This window comes from Saccostrea echinata, unplaced genomic scaffold (genome assembly GCF_033153115.1).
Source record: "Saccostrea echinata isolate AGI-Se365-2 ecotype Australia unplaced genomic scaffold, CSIRO_AGI_Sech_v1 ptg000046l, whole genome shotgun sequence".
NCBI lineage: Eukaryota > Metazoa > Mollusca > Bivalvia > Ostreida > Ostreidae > Saccostrea > Saccostrea echinata.
The window spans coordinates 2,466,865-2,486,019 of record NW_026889795.1 but is presented as its reverse complement, the minus strand read 5'-3'; positions in this window follow the sequence as shown (position 1 = coordinate 2,486,019).

Genomic DNA, 19,155 nt, shown 5'->3' with positions numbered 1-19,155 from the left:
AGTCCATTTTGATTTCTCATTTTCAGGTTTCTTCAGAATTCCAAAGAAATTTGATGAAATCTTTCATAAATCTTTACTAGGATTGACACCATGATAAGAATGTCACTAAATAATCAATAATCATTGTACATCATCAAAATATATCATAAAACATCATATTATACACTGCGCCTAACAGTAATTAGCTGATATTTCCCTTGTTAAAGCATGTATACCTTGTGGACTCTAAATAATTGTCAAATGGCATGAAAATCTGATAGATATGAAATAAATATGATGATTTTATACTACTAAAGTCTTTGATTTTTCCATAATGACAAGTATTGATCATCAATGTTCTCATATTCTGTGTCAAACTGACATATGAAAAATTCCCTAATTGGCCTTCATGGACATTATTAATCATTTTCGTGCAATTGGATATGTAGGGTTTCCAACACTCAATCAATATAAAAAGAAAATACATTCATTTATTCCCTCTTTCAAACCAATTACCTTGTGCTCATGTGTATGAGGCACTTTGGGTGAAAAATACTAAGTCCATTTTGATTTCTCATTTTCAGGTTTCTTCAGAATTCCAAAGAAATTTGATGAAATCTTTCATAAATCTTTACTAGGATTGACACCATGATAAGAATGTCACTAAATAATCAATAATCATTGTACATCATCAAAATATATCATAAAACATCATATTATACACTGCGCCTAACAGTAATTAGCTGATATTTCCCTTGTTAAAGCATGTATACCTTGTGGACTCTAAATAATTGTCAAATGGCATGAAAATCTGATAGATATGAAATAAATATGATGATTTTATAGTACTAAAGTCTTTGATTTTTCCATAATGACAAGCATTGATCATCAATGTTCTCATATTCTGTGTCAAACTGACATATGAAAAATTCCCTTATTGGCCTTCATGGACATTATTAATCATTTTCATGCAATTGGATATGTAGGGTATGCCACACTCAATCAATATAAAAAGAAAATACATTCATTTATTCCCTCTTTCAAACCAATTACCTTGTGCTCATATGTATGAGGCACTTTGGGTGAAAAATACTAAGTCCATTTTGATTTCTCATCTTCAGGTTTCTTAAGAATTCCAAAAAGATTTGATGGAATCTTTCATCAACCTTTAATTGGCATTGGCACCATGATAAGAATGTCACTAAATAATCAATAATCATTGTACATCATCAAAATATATCATAAAACATCATATTATACACTGCGACTAACAGTAATTAGCTGATATTTCCCTTGTTAAAGCATGTATACCTTGTGGACTCTAAATAACTGCCAAGTAGCATGAAAATCTGATAGATATGAAATGAATATGATGATTTAAAAGTACCAAAGTCCCTGATTTTTCCATAATGAAAAGCATTGATCATCAATGTTCTCATATTCTGTGTCAAACTGACATATGAAAAATTCCCTAATTGGCCTTCATGGACATTATTAATCATTTTCATGCAATTGAATATGTAGGGTTTCCAACACTCAATCAATATAAAAAGAAAATACTTTCATTTATTCCCTCTTTCAAACCAATTACCTTGTGCTCATGTGTATGAGGCACTTTGGGTGAAAAATACTAAGTCCATTTTGATTTCTCATCTTCAGGTTTCTTAAGAATTCCAAAAAGATTTGATGAAATCTTTCATCAACCATTAATTGGCATTGGCACCATGATAAGAATGTCACTAAATAATCAATAATCATTGTACATCATCAAAATATATCATAAAACATCATATTATACACTGCGCCTAACAGTAATTAGCTGATATTTCCCTTGTTAAAGCATGTATACCTTGTGGACTCTAAATAATTGTCAAATGGCATGAAAATCTGATAGATATGAAATGAATATGATGATTTAAAAGTACCAAAGTCCCTGATTTTTCCATAATGAAAAGCATTGATCATCAATTTTACATATTCTGTGTCAAACTGACATATGAAAAATTCCCTTATTGGCCTTCATGGACATTATTAATCATTTTCATGCAATTGGATTTGTAGGGTATGCCACACTCAATCAATATAAAAAGAAAATACATTCATTTAATCCCTCTTTCAAACCAATCACCTTGTGCTCATGTGTATCAGGGACTTTGGGTGAAAAATACTAAGTCCATTTTGATTTCTCATTTTCAGGTTTCTTCAGAATTCCAAAGAAATTTGATGAAATCTTTCATAAATCTTTACTAGGATTGACACCATGATAAGAATGTCACTAAATAATCAATAATCATTGTACATCATCAAAATATATCATAAAACATCATATTATACACTGCGCCTAACAGTAATTAGCTGATATTTCCCTTGTTAAAGCATGTATACCTTGTGGACTCTAAATAATTGTCAAATGGCATGAAAATCTGATAGATATGAAATAAATATGATGATTTTATAGTACCAAAGTCCCTGATTTTTCCATAATGAAAAGCATTGATCATCAATTTTACATATTCTGTGTCAAACTGACATATGAAAAATTCCCTTATTGGCCTTCATGGACATTATTAATCATTTTCATGCAATTGGATTTGTAGGGTATGCCACACTCAATCAATATAAAAAGAAAATACATTCATTTAATCCCTCTTTCAAACCAATTACCTTGTGCTCATGTGTATCAGGGACTTTGGGTGAAAAATACTAAGTCCATTTTGATTTCTCATTTTCAGGTTTCTTCAGAATTCCAAAGAAATTTGATGAAATCTTTCATAAATCTTTACTAGGATTGACACCATGATAAGAATGTCACTAAATAATCAATAATCATTGTACATCATCAAAATATATCATAAAACATCATATTATACACTGCGCCTAACAGTAATTAGCTGATATTTCCCTTGTTAAAGCATGTATACCTTGTGGACTCTAAATAATTGTCAAATGGCATGAAAATCTGATAGATATGAAATAAATATGATGATTTTATACTACTAAAGTCTTTGATTTTTCCATAATGACAAGTATTGATCATCAATGTTCTCATATTCTGTGTCAAACTGACATATGAAAAATTCCCTAATTGGCCTTCATGGACATTATTAATCATTTTCGTGCAATTGGATATGTAGGGTTTCCAACACTCAATCAATATAAAAAGAAAATACATTCATTTATTCCCTCTTTCAAACCAATTACCTTGTGCTCATGTGTATGAGGCACTTTGGGTGAAAAATACTAAGTCCATTTTGATTTCTCATTTTCAGGTTTCTTCAGAATTCCAAAGAAATTTGATGAAATCTTTCATAAATCTTTACTAGGATTGACACCATGATAAGAATGTCACTAAATAATCAATAATCATTGTACATCATCAAAATATATCATAAAACATCATATTATACACTGCGCCTAACAGTAATTAGCTGATATTTCCCTTGTTAAAGCATGTATACCTTGTGGACTCTAAATAATTGTCAAATGGCATGAAAATCTGATAGATATGAAATAAATATGATGATTTTATAGTACTAAAGTCTTTGATTTTTCCATAATGACAAGCATTGATCATCAATGTTCTCATATTCTGTGTCAAACTGACATATGAAAAATTCCCTTATTGGCCTTCATGGACATTATTAATCATTTTCATGCAATTGGATATGTAGGGTATGCCACACTCAATCAATATAAAAAGAAAATACATTCATTTATTCCCTCTTTCAAACCAATTACCTTGTGCTCATATGTATGAGGCACTTTGGGTGAAAAATACTAAGTCCATTTTGATTTCTCATCTTCAGGTTTCTTAAGAATTCCAAAAAGATTTGATGGAATCTTTCATCAACCTTTAATTGGCATTGGCACCATGATAAGAATGTCACTAAATAATCAATAATCATTGTACATCATCAAAATATATCATAAAACATCATATTATACACTGCGACTAAAAGTAATTAGCTGATATTTCCCTTGTTAAAGCATGTATACCTTGTGGACTCTAAATAACTGCCAAGTAGCATGAAAATCTGATAGATATGAAATGAATATGATGATTTAAAAGTACCAAAGTCCCTGATTTTTCCATAATGAAAAGCATTGATCATCAATGTTCTCATATTCTGTGTCAAACTGACATATGAAAAATTCCCTAATTGGCCTTCATGGACATTATTAATCATTTTCATGCAATTGGATATGTAGGGTTTCCAACACTCAATCAATATAAAAAGAAAATACTTTCATTTATTCCCTCTTTCAAACCAATTACCTTGTGCTCATGTGTATGAGGCACTTTGGGTGAAAAATACTAAGTCCATTTTGATTTCTCATCTTCAGGTTTCTTAAGAATTCCAAAAAGATTTGATGAAATCTTTCATCAACCATTAATTGGCATTGGCACCATGATAAGAATGTCACTAAATAATCAATAATCATTGTACATCATCAAAATATATCATAAAACATCATATTATACACTGCGCCTAACAGTAATTAGCTGATATTTCCCTTGTTAAAGCATGTATACCTTGTGGACTCTAAATAATTGTCAAATGGCATGAAAATCTGATAGATATGAAATGAATATGATGATTTAAAAGTACCAAAGTCCCTGATTTTTCCATAATGAAAAGCATTGATCATCAATTTTACATATTCTGTGTCAAACTGACATATGAAAAATTCCCTTATTGGCCTTCATGGACATTATTAATCATTTTCATGCAATTGGATTTGTAGGGTATGCCACACTCAATCAATATAAAAAGAAAATACATTCATTTAATCCCTCTTTCAAACCAATCACCTTGTGCTCATGTGTATCAGGGACTTTGGGTGAAAAATACTAAGTCCATTTTGATTTCTCATTTTCAGGTTTCTTCAGAATTCCAAAGAAATTTGATGAAATCTTTCATAAATCTTTACTAGGATTGACACCATGATAAGAATGTCACTAAATAATCAATAATCATTGTACATCATCAAAATATATCATAAAACATCATATTATACACTGCGCCTAACAGTAATTAGCTGATATTTCCCTTGTTAAAGCATGTATACCTTGTGGACTCTAAATAATTGTCAAATGGCATGAAAATCTGATAGATATGAAATAAATATGATGATTTTATAGTACCAAAGTCCCTGATTTTTCCATAATGAAAAGCATTGATCATCAATTTTACATATTCTGTGTCAAACTGACATATGAAAAATTCCCTTATTGGCCTTCATGGACATTATTAATCATTTTCATGCAATTGGATTTGTAGGGTATGCCACACTCAATCAATATAAAAAGAAAATACATTCATTTAATCCCTCTTTCAAACCAATTACCTTGTGCTCATGTGTATCAGGGACTTTGGGTGAAAAATACTAAGTCCATTTTGATTTCTCATTTTCAGGTTTCTTCAGAATTCCAAAGAAATTTGATGAAATCTTTCATAAATCTTTACTATTATTGACACCATGATAAGAATGTCACTAAATAATCAATAATCATTGTACATCATCAAAATATATCATAAAACATCATATTATACACTGCGACTAACAGTAATTAGCTGATATTTCCCTTGTTAAAGCATGTATACCTTGTGGACTCTAAATAACTGCCAAGTAGCATGAAAATCTGATAGATATGAAATGAATATGATGATTTAAAAGTACCAAAGTCCCTGATTTTTCCATAATGAAAAGCATTGATCATCAATGTTCTCATATTCTGTGTCAAACTGACATATGAAAAATTCCCTAATTGGCCTTCATGGACATTATTAATCATTTTCATGCAATTGGATATGTAGGGTTTCCAACACTCAATCAATATAAAAAGAAAATACTTTCATTTATTCCCTCTTTCAAACCAATTACCTTGTGCTCATGTGTATGAGGCACTTTGGGTGAAAAATACTAAGTCCATTTTGATTTCTCATCTTCAGGTTTCTTAAGAATTCCAAAAAGATTTGATGAAATCTTTCATCAACCATTAATTGGCATTGGCACCATGATAAGAATGTCACTAAATAATCAATAATCATTGTACATCATCAAAATATATCATAAAACATCATATTATACACTGCGCCTAACAGTAATTAGCTGATATTTCCCTTGTTAAAGCATGTATACCTTGTGGACTCTAAATAATTGTCAAATGGCATGAAAATCTGATAGATATGAAATGAATATGATGATTTAAAAGTACCAAAGTCCCTGATTTTTCCATAATGAAAAGCATTGATCATCAATTTTACATATTCTGTGTCAAACTGACATATGAAAAATTCCCTTATTGGCCTTCATGGACATTATTAATCATTTTCATGCAATTGGATTTGTAGGGTATGCCACACTCAATCAATATAAAAAGAAAATACATTCATTTAATCCCTCTTTCAAACCAATTACCTTGTGCTCATGTGTATCAGGGACTTTGGGTGAAAAATACTAAGTCCATTTTGATTTCTCATTTTCAGGTTTCTTCAGAATTCCAAAGAAATTTGATGAAATCTTTCATAAATCTTTACTAGGATTGACACCATGATAAGAATGTCACTAAATAATCAATAATCATTGTACATCATCAAAATATATCATAAAACATCATATTATACACTGCGCCTAACAGTAATTAGCTGATATTTCCCTTGTTAAAGCATGTATACCTTGTGGACTCTAAATAATTGTCAAATGGCATGAAAATCTGATAGATATGAAATAAATATGATGATTTTATAGTACCAAAGTCCCTGATTTTTCCATAATGAAAAGCATTGATCATCAATTTTACATATTCTGTGTCAAACTGACATATGAAAAATTCCCTTATTGGCCTTCATGGACATTATTAATCATTTTCATGCAATTGGATTTGTAGGGTATGCCACACTCAATCAATATAAAAAGAAAATACATTCATTTAATCCCTCTTTCAAACCAATTACCTTGTGCTCATGTGTATCAGGGACTTTGGGTGAAAAATACTAAGTCCATTTTGATTTCTCATTTTCAGGTTTCTTCAGAATTCCAAAGAAATTTGATGAAATCTTTCATAAATCTTTACTAGGATTGACACCATGATAAGAATGTCACTAAATAATCAATAATCATTGTACATCATCAAAATATATCATAAAACATCATATTATACACTGCGCCTAACAGTAATTAGCTGATATTTCCCTTGTTAAAGCATGTATACCTTGTGGACTCTAAATAATTGTCAAATGGCATGAAAATCTGATAGATATGAAATAAATATGATGATTTTATAGTACTAAAGTCTTTGATTTTTCCATAATGACAAGCATTGATCATCAATGTTCTCATATTCTGTGTCAAACTGACATATGAAAAATTCCCTAATTGGCCTTCATGGACATTATTAATCATTTTCGTGCAATTGGATATGTAGGGTTTCCAACACTCAATCAATATAAAAAGAAAATACATTCATTTATTCCCTCTTTCAAACCAATTACCTTGTGCTCATGTGTATGAGGCACTTTGGGTGAAAAATACTAAGTCCATTTTGATTTCTCATTTTCAGGTTTCTTCAGAATTCCAAAGAAATTTGATGAAATCTTTCATAAATCTTTACTAGGATTGACACCATGATAAGAATGTCACTAAATAATCAATAATCATTGTACATCATCAAAATATATCATAAAACATCATATTATACACTGCGCCTAACAGTAATTAGCTGATATTTCCCTTGTTAAAGCATGTATACCTTGTGGACTCTAAATAATTGTCAAATGGCATGAAAATCTGATAGATATGAAATAAATATGATGATTTTATAGTACCAAAGTCCCTGATTTTTCCATAATGAAAAGCATTGATCATCAATGTTCTCATATTCTGTGTCAAACTGACATATGAAAAATTCCCTAATTGGCCTTCATGGACATTATTAATCATTTTCGTGCAATTGGATATGTAGGGTTTCCAACACTCAATCAATATAAAAAGAAAATACTTTCATTTATTCCCTCTTTCAAACCAATTACCTTGTGCTCATGTGTATGAGGGACTTTGCGTGAAAAATACTAAGTCCATTTTGATTTCTCATCTTCAGGTTTCTTAAAAATTCCAAAAAGATTTGATGAAATCTTTCATAAACCTTTAATTGGCATTGGCACCATGATAAGAATGTCACTAAATAATCAATAATCAATGTACATCATCAAAATATATCATAAAACATCATATTATACACTGCGCCTAACAGTAATTAGCTGATATTTCCCTTGTTAAAGCATGTATACCTTGTGGACTCTAAATAATTGTCAAATGGCATGAAAATCTGATAGATATGAAATAAATATGATGATTTTATAGTACTAAAGTCTTTGATTTTTCCATAATGACAAGCATTGATCATCAATGTTCTCATATTCTGTGTCAAACTGACATATGAAAAATTCCCTAATTGGCCTTCATGGACATTATTAATCATTTTCGTGCAATTGGATATGTAGGGTTTCCAACACTCAATCAATATAAAAAGAAAATACATTCATTTATTCCCTCTTTCAAACCAATTACCTTGTGCTCATGTGTATGAGGCACTTTGGGTGAAAAATACTAAGTCCATTTTGATTTCTCATCTTCAGGTTTCTTAAGAATTCCAAAAAGATTTGATGGAATCTTTCATCAACCATTAATTGGCATTGGCACCATGATAAGAATGTCACTAAATAATCAATAATCATTGTACATCATCAAAATATATCATAAAACATCATATTATACACTGCGCCTAACAGTAATTAGCTGATATTTCCCTTGTTAAAGCATGTATACCTTGTGAACTCTAAATAATTGTCAAATGGCATGAAAATCTGATAGATATGAAATAAATATGATGATTTTATAGTACCAAAGTCCCTGATTTTTCCATAATGACAAGCATTGATCATCATTGTTCTCATATTCTGTGTCAAACTGACATATGAAAACTTCCCTAATTGGCCTTCATGGACATTATTAATCATTTTCATGCAATTGGATATGTAGGGTTTCCAACACTCAATCAATATAAAAAGAAAATACTTTCATTTATTCCCTCTTTCAAACCAATTACCTTGTGCTCATGTGTATGAGGCACTTTGGGGAAAAATACTAAGTCCATTTTGATTTCTCATCTTCAGGTTTCTTAAGAATTCCAAAAAGATTTGATGAAATCTTTCATCAACCTTTAATTGGCATTGGCACCATGATAAGAATGTCACTAAATAATCAATAATCATTGTACATCATCAAAATATATCATAAAACATCATATTATACACTGCGCCTAACAGTGATTAGCTGATATTTCCCTTGTTAAAGCATGTATACCTTGTGGACTCTAAATAATTGTCAAATGGCATGAAAATCTGATAGATATGAAATAAATATGATGATTTTATAGTACTTAAGTCTTTGATTTTTCCATAATGACAAGCATTGATCATCAATGTTCTCATATTCTGTGTCAAACTGACATATGAAAAATTCCCTTATTGGCCTTCATGGACATTATTAATCATTTTCATGCAATTGGATATGTAGGGTTTCCAACACTCAATCAATATAAAAAGAAAATACATTCATTTATTCCCTCTTTCAAACCAATTACCTTGTGCTCATGTGTATGAGGCACTTTGGGTGAAAAATACTAAGTCCATTTTGATTTCTCATCTTCAGGTTTCTTAAGAATTCCAAAAAGATTTGATGGAATCTTTCATCAACCTTTAATTGGCATTGGCACCATGATAAGAATGTCACTAAATAATCAATAATCATTGTACATCATCAAAATATATCATAAAACATCATATTATACACTGCGACTAAAAGTAATTAGCTGATATTTCCCTTGTTAAAGCATGTATACCTTGTGGACTCTAAATAACTGCCAAGTAGCATGAAAATCTGATAGATATGAAATGAATATGATGATTTAAAAGTACCAAAGTCCCTGATTTTTCCATAATGAAAAGCATTGATCATCAATGTTCTCATATTCTGTGTCAAACTGACATATGAAAAATTCCCTAATTGGCCTTCATGGACATTATTAATCATTTTCATGCAATTGGATATGTAGGGTTTCCAACACTCAATCAATATAAAAAGAAAATACTTTCATTTATTCCCTCTTTCAAACCAATTACCTTGTGCTCATGTGTATGAGGCACTTTGGGTGAAAAATACTAAGTCCATTTTGATTTCTCATCTTCAGGTTTCTTAAGAATTCCAAAAAGATTTGATGAAATCTTTCATCAACCATTAATTGGCATTGGCACCATGATAAGAATGTCACTAAATAATCAATAATCATTGTACATCATCAAAATATATCATAAAACATCATATTATACACTGCGCCTAACAGTAATTAGCTGATATTTCCCTTGTTAAAGCATGTATACCTTGTGGACTCTAAATAATTGTCAAATGGCATGAAAATCTGATAGATATGAAATAAATATGATGATTTTATAGTACCAAAGTCCCTGATTTTTCCATAATGAAAAGCATTGATCATCAATTTTACATATTCTGTGTCAAACTGACATATGAAAAATTCCCTTATTGGCCTTCATGGACATTATTAATCATTTTCATGCAATTGGATTTGTAGGGTATGCCACACTCAATCAATATAAAAAGAAAATACATTCATTTAATCCCTCTTTCAAACCAATTACCTTGTGCTCATGTGTATCAGGGACTTTGGGTGAAAAATACTAAGTCCATTTTGATTTCTCATTTTCAGGTTTCTTAAGAATTCCAAAGAAATTTGATGAAATCTTTCATAAATCTTTACTAGGATTGACACCATGATAAGAATGTCACTAAATAATCAATAATCATTGTACATCATCAAAATATATCATAAAACATCATATTATACACTGCGCCTAACAGTAATTAGCTGATATTTCCCTTGTTAAAGCATGTATACCTTGTGGACTCTAAATAATTGTCAAATGGCATGAAAATCTGATAGATATGAAATAAATATGATGATTTTATAGTACTAAAGTCTTTGATTTTTCCATAATGACAAGCATTGATCATCAATGTTCTCATATTCTGTGTCAAACTGACATATGAAAAATTCCCTAATTGGCCTTCATGGACATTATTAATCATTTTCGTGCAATTGGATATGTAGGGTTTCCAACACTCAATCAATATAAAAAGAAAATACATTCATTTATTCCCTCTTTCAAACCAATTACCTTGTGCTCATGTGTATGAGGCACTTTGGGTGAAAAATACTAAGTCCATTTTGATTTCTCATCTTCAGGTTTCTTAAGAATTCCAAAAAGATTTGATGGAATCTTTCATCAACCATTAATTGGCATTGGCACCATGATAAGAATGTCACTAAATAATCAATAATCATTGTACATCATCAAAATATATCATAAAACATCATATTATACACTGCGCCTAACAGTAATTAGCTGATATTTCCCTTGTTAAAGCATGTATACCTTGTGAACTCTAAATAATTGTCAAATGGCATGAAAATCTGATAGATATGAAATAAATATGATGATTTTATAGTACCAAAGTCCCTGATTTTTCCATAATGACAAGCATTGATCATCATTGTTCTCATATTCTGTGTCAAACTGACATATGAAAACTTCCCTAATTGGCCTTCATGGACATTATTAATCATTTTCATGCAATTGGATATGTAGGGTTTCCAACACTCAATCAATATAAAAAGAAAATACTTTCATTTATTCCCTCTTTCAAACCAATTACCTTGTGCTCATGTGTATGAGGCACTTTGGGGAAAAATACTAAGTCCATTTTGATTTCTCATCTTCAGGTTTCTTAAGAATTCCAAAAAGATTTGATGAAATCTTTCATCAACCTTTAATTGGCATTGGCACCATGATAAGAATGTCACTAAATAATCAATAATCATTGTACATCATCAAAATATATCATAAAACATCATATTATACACTGCGCCTAACAGTGATTAGCTGATATTTCCCTTGTTAAAGCATGTATACCTTGTGGACTCTAAATAATTGTCAAATGGCATGAAAATCTGATAGATATGAAATAAATATGATGATTTTATAGTACTAAAGTCTTTGATTTTTCCATAATGACAAGCATTGATCATCAATGTTCTCATATTCTGTGTCAAACTGACATATGAAAAATTCCCTTATTGGCCTTCATGGACATTATTAATCATTTTCATGCAATTGGATATGTAGGGTTTCCAACACTCAATCAATATAAAAAGAAAATACATTCATTTATTCCCTCTTTCAAACCAATTACCTTGTGCTCATGTGTATGAGGCACTTTGGGTGAAAAATACTAAGTCCATTTTGATTTCTCATCTTCAGGTTTCTTAAGAATTCCAAAAAGATTTGATGGAATCTTTCATCAACCTTTAATTGGCATTGGCACCATGATAAGAATGTCACTAAATAATCAATAATCATTGTACATCATCAAAATATATCATAAAACATCATATTATACACTGCGACTAAAAGTAATTAGCTGATATTTCCCTTGTTAAAGCATGTATACCTTGTGGACTCTAAATAACTGCCAAGTAGCATGAAAATCTGATAGATATGAAATGAATATGATGATTTAAAAGTACCAAAGTCCCTGATTTTTCCATAATGAAAAGCATTGATCATCAATGTTCTCATATTCTGTGTCAAACTGACATATGAAAAATTCCCTAATTGGCCTTCATGGACATTATTAATCATTTTCATGCAATTGGATATGTAGGGTTTCCAACACTCAATCAATATAAAAAGAAAATACTTTCATTTATTCCCTCTTTCAAACCAATTACCTTGTGCTCATGTGTATGAGGCACTTTGGGTGAAAAATACTAAGTCCATTTTGATTTCTCATCTTCAGGTTTCTTAAGAATTCCAAAAAGATTTGATGAAATCTTTCATCAACCATTAATTGGCATTGGCACCATGATAAGAATGTCACTAAATAATCAATAATCATTGTACATCATCAAAATATATCATAAAACATCATATTATACACTGCGCCTAACAGTAATTAGCTGATATTTCCCTTGTTAAAGCATGTATACCTTGTGGACTCTAAATAATTGTCAAATGGCATGAAAATCTGATAGATATGAAATGAATATGATGATTTAAAAGTACCAAAGTCCCTGATTTTTCCATAATGAAAAGCATTGATCATCAATTTTACATATTCTGTGTCAAACTGACATATGAAAAATTCCCTTATTGGCCTTCATGGACATTATAAATCATTTTCATGCAATTGGATTTGTAGGGTATGCCACACTCAATCAATATAAAAAGAAAATACATTCATTTAATCCCTCTTTCAAACCAATTACCTTGTGCTCATGTGTATCAGGGACTTTGGGTGAAAAATACTAAGTCCATTTTGATTTCTCATTTTCAGGTTTCTTAAGAATTCCAAAGAAATTTGATGAAATCTTTCATAAATCTTTACTAGGATTGACACCATGATAAGAATGTCACTAAATAATCAATAATCATTGTACATCATCAAAATATATCATAAAACATCATATTATACACTGCGCCTAACAGTAATTAGCTGATATTTCCCTTGTTAAAGCATGTATACCTTGTGGACTCTAAATAATTGTCAAATGGCATGAAAATCTGATAGATATGAAATAAATATGATGATTTTATAGTACCAAAGTCCCTGATTTTTCCATAATGAAAAGCATTGATCATCAATTTTACATATTCTGTGTCAAACTGACATATGAAAAATTCCCTTATTGGCCTTCATGGACATTATTAATCATTTTCATGCAATTGGATTTGTAGGGTATGCCACACTCAATCAATATAAAAAGAAAATACATTCATTTAATCCCTCTTTCAAACCAATTACCTTGTGCTCATGTGTATCAGGGACTTTGGGTGAAAAATACTAAGTCCATTTTGATTTCTCATTTTCAGGTTTCTTAAGAATTCCAAAGAAATTTGATGAAATCTTTCATAAATCTTTACTAGGATTGACACCATGATAAGAATGTCACTAAATAATCAATAATCATTGTACATCATCAAAATATATCATAAAACATCATATTATACACTGCGCCTAACAGTAATTAGCTGATATTTCCCTTGTTAAAGCATGTATACCTTGTGGACTCTAAATAATTGTCAAATGGCATGAAAATCTGATAGATATGAAATAAATATGATGATTTTATAGTACCAAAGTCCCTGATTTTTCCATAATGAAAAGCATTGATCATCAATTTTACATATTCTGTGTCAAACTGACATATGAAAAATTCCCTTATTGGCCTTCATGGACATTATTAATCATTTTCATGCAATTGGATTTGTAGGGTATGCCACACTCAATCAATATAAAAAGAAAATACATTCATTTAATCCCTCTTTCAAACCAATTACCTTGTGCTCATGTGTATCAGGGACTTTGGGTGAAAAATACTAAGTCCATTTTGATTTCTCATTTTCAGGTTTCTTAAGAATTCCAAAGAAATTTGATGAAATCTTTCATAAATCTTTACTAGGATTGACACCATGATAAGAATGTCACTAAATAATCAATAATCATTGTACATCATCAAAATATATCATAAAACATCATATTATACACTGCGCCTAACAGTAATTAGCTGATATTTCCCTTGTTAAAGCATGTATACCTTGTGGACTCTAAATAATTGTCAAATGGCATGAAAATCTGATAGATATGAAATAAATATGATGATTTTATAGTACCAAAGTCCCTGATTTTTCCATAATGAAAAGCATTGATCATCAATGTTCTCATATTCTGTGTCAAACTGACATATGAAAAATTCCCTAATTGGCCTTCATGGACATTATTAATCATTTTCGTGCAATTGGATATGTAGGGTTTCCAACACTCAATCAATATAAAAAGAAAATACTTTCATTTATTCCCTCTTTCAAACCAATTACCTTGTGCTCATGTGTATCAGGGACTTTGGGTGAAAAATACTAAGTCCATTTTGATTTCTCATTTTCAGTTTTCTTCAGAATTCCAAAGAAATTTGATGAAATCTTTCATAAATCTTTACTAGGATTGACACCATGATAAGAATGTCACTAAATAATCAATAATCATTGTACATCATCAAAATATATCATAAAACATCATATTATACACTGCGCCTAACAGTAATTAGCTGATATTTCCCTTGTTAAAGCATGTATACCTTGTGGACTCTAAATAATTGTCAAATGGCATGAAAATCTGATAGATATGAAATAAATATGATGATTTTATAGTACCAAAGTCCCTGATTTTTCCATAATGAAAAGCATTGATCATCAATTTTACATATTCTGTGTCAAACTGACATATGAAAAATTCCCTTATTGGCCTTCATGGACATTATTAATCATTTTCATGCAATTGGATTTGTAGGGTATGCCACACTCAATCAATATAAAAAGAAAATACATTCATTTAATCCCTCTTTCAAACCAATTACCTTGTGCTCATGTGTATCAGGGACTTTGGGTGAAAAATACTAAGTCCATTTTGATTTCTCATTTTCAGGTTTCTTAAGAATTCCAAAGAAATTTGATGAAATCTTTCATAAATCTTTACTAGGATTGACACCATGATAAGAATGTCACTAAATAATCAATAATCATTGTACATCATCAAAATATATCATAAAACATCATATTATACACTGCGCCTAACAGTAATTAGCTGATATTTCCCTTGTTAAAGCATGTATACCTTGTGGACTCTAAATAATTGTCAAATGGCATGAAAATCTGATAGATATGAAATAAATATGATGATTTTATAGTACCAAAGTCCCTGATTTTTCCATAATGAAAAGCATTGATCATCAATTTTACATATTCTGTGTCAAACTGACATATGAAAAATTCCCTTATTGGCCTTCATGGACATTATTAATCATTTTCATGCAATTGGATTTGTAGGGTATGCCACACTCAATCAATATAAAAAGAAAATACATTCATTTAATCCCTCTTTCAAACCAATTACCTTGTGCTCATGTGTATCAGGGACTTTGGGTGAAAAATACTAAGTCCATTTTGATTTCTCATTTTCAGGTTTCTTCAGAATTCCAAAGAAATTTGATGAAATCTTTCATAAATCTTTACTAGGATTGACACCATGATAAGAATGTCACTAAATAATCAATAATCATTGTACATCATCAAAATATATCATAAAACATCATATTATACACTGCGCCTAACAGTAATTAGCTGATATTTCCCTTGTTAAAGCATGTATACCTTGTGGACTCTAAATAATTGTCAAATGGCATGAAAATCTGATAGATATGAAATAAATATGATGATTTTATAGTACCAAAGTCCCTGATTTTTCCATAATGAAAAGCATTGATCATCAATGTTCTCATATTCTGTGTCAAACTGACATATGAAAAATTCCCTAATTGGCCTTCATGGACATTATTAATCATTTTCGTGCAATTGGATATGTAGGGTTTCCAACACTCAATCAATATAAAAAGAAAATACTTTCATTTATTCCCTCTTTCAAACCAATTACCTTGTGCTCATGTGTATCAGGGACTTTGGGTGAAAAATACTAAGTCCATTTTGATTTCTCATTTTCAGGTTTCTTCAGAATTCCAAAGAAATTTGATGAAATCTTTCATAAATCTTTACTAGGATTGACACCATGATAAGAATGTCACTAAATAATCAATAATCATTGTACATCATCAAAATATATCATAAAACATCATATTATACACTGCGCCTAACAGTAATTAGCTGATATTTCCCTTGTTAAAGCATGTATACCTTGTGGACTCTAAATAATTGTCAAATGGCATGAAAATCTGATAGATATGAAATAAATATGATGATTTTATAGTACCAAAGTCCCTGATTTTTCCATAATGAAAAGCATTGATCATCAATTTTACATATTCTGTGTCAAACTGACATATGAAAAATTCCCTTATTGGCCTTCATGGACATTATTAATCATTTTCATGCAATTGGATTTGTAGGGTATGCCACACTCAATCAATATAAAAAGAAAATACATTCATTTAATCCCTCTTTCAAACCAATTACCTTGTGCTCATGTGTATCAGGGACTTTGGGTGAAAAATACTAAGTCCATTTTGATTTCTCATTTTCAGGTTTCTTAAGAATTCCAAAGAAATTTGATGAAATCTTTCATAAATCTTTACTAGGATTGACACCATGATAAGAATGTCACTAAATAATCAATAATCATTGTACATCATCAAAATATATCATAAAACATCATATTATACACTGCGCCTAACAGTAATTAGCTGATATTTCCCTTGTTAAAGCATGTATACCTTGTGGACTCTAAATAATTGTCAAATGGCATGAAAATCTGATAGATATGAAATAAATATGATGATTTTATAGTACCAAAGTCCCTGATTTTTCCATAATGAAAAGCATTGATCATCAATGTTCTCATATTCTGTGTCAAACTGACATATGAAAAATTCCCTAATTGGCCTTCATGGACATTATTAATCATTTTCGTGCAATTGGATATGTAGGGTTTCCAACACTCAATCAATATAAAAAGAAAATACTTTCATTTATTCCCTCTTTCAAACCAATTACCTTGTGCTCATGTGTATGAGGGACTTTGCGTGAAAAATACTAAGTCCATTTTGATTTCTCATCTTCAGGTTTCTTAAAAATTCCAAAAAGATTTGATGAAATCTTTCATAAACCTTTAATTGGCATTGGCACCATGATAAGAATGTCACTAAATAATCAATAATCATTGTACATCATCAAAATATATCATAAAACATCATATTATACACTGCGCCTAACAGTAATTAGCTGATATTTCCCTTGTTAAAGCATGTATACCTTGTGGACTCTAAATAATTGTCAAATGGCATGAAAATCTGATAGATATGAAATAAATATGATGATTTTATAGTACTAAAGTCTTTGATTTTTCCATAATGACAAGCATTGATCATCAATGTTCTCATATTCTGTGTCAAACTGACATATGAAAAATTCCCTAATTGGCCTTCATGGACATTATTAATCATTTTCGTGCAATTGGATATGTAGGGTTTCCAACACTCAATCAATATAAAAAGAAAATACATTCATTTATTCCCTCTTTCAAACCAATTACCTTGTGCTCATGTGTATGAGGCACTTTGGGTGAAAAATACTAAGTCCATTTTGATTTCTCATCTTCAGGTTTCTTAAGAATTCCAAAAAGATTTGATGGAATCTTTCATCAACCTTTAATTGGCATTGGCACCATGATAAGAATGTCACTAAATAATCAATAATCATTGTACATCATCAAAATATATCATAAAACATCATATTATACACTGCGCCTAACAGTAATTAGCTGATATTTCCCTTGTTAAAGCATGTATACCTTGTGGACTCTAAATAATTGTCAAATGGCATGAAAATCTGATAGATATGAAATAAATATGATGATTTTATAGTACCAAAGTCCCTGATTTTTCCATAATGACAAGCATTGATCATCATTGTTCTCATATTCTGTGTCAAACTGACATATGAAAACTTCCCTAATTGGCCTTCATGGACATTATTAATCATTTTCGTGCAATTGGATATGTAGGGTTTCCAACACTCAATCAATATAAAAAGAAAATACTTTCATTTATTCCCTCTTTCAAACCAATTACCTTGTGCTCATGTGTATGAGGCACTTTGGGGAAAAATACTAAGTCCATTTTGATTTCTCATCTTCAGGTTTCTTAAGAATTCCAAAAAGATTTGATGAAATCTTTCATCAACCTTTAATTGGCATTGGCACCATGATAAGAATGTCACTAAATAATCAATAATCATTGTACATCATCAAAATATATCATAAAACATCATATTATACACTGCGCCTAACAGTAATTAGCTGATATTTCCCTTGTTAAAGCATGTATACCTTGTGGACTCTAAATAATTGTCAAATGGCATGAAAATCTGATAGATATGAAATAAATATGATGATTTTATAGTACTAAAGTCTTTGATTTTTCCATAATGACAAGCATTGATCATCAATGTTCTCATATTCTGTGTCAAACTG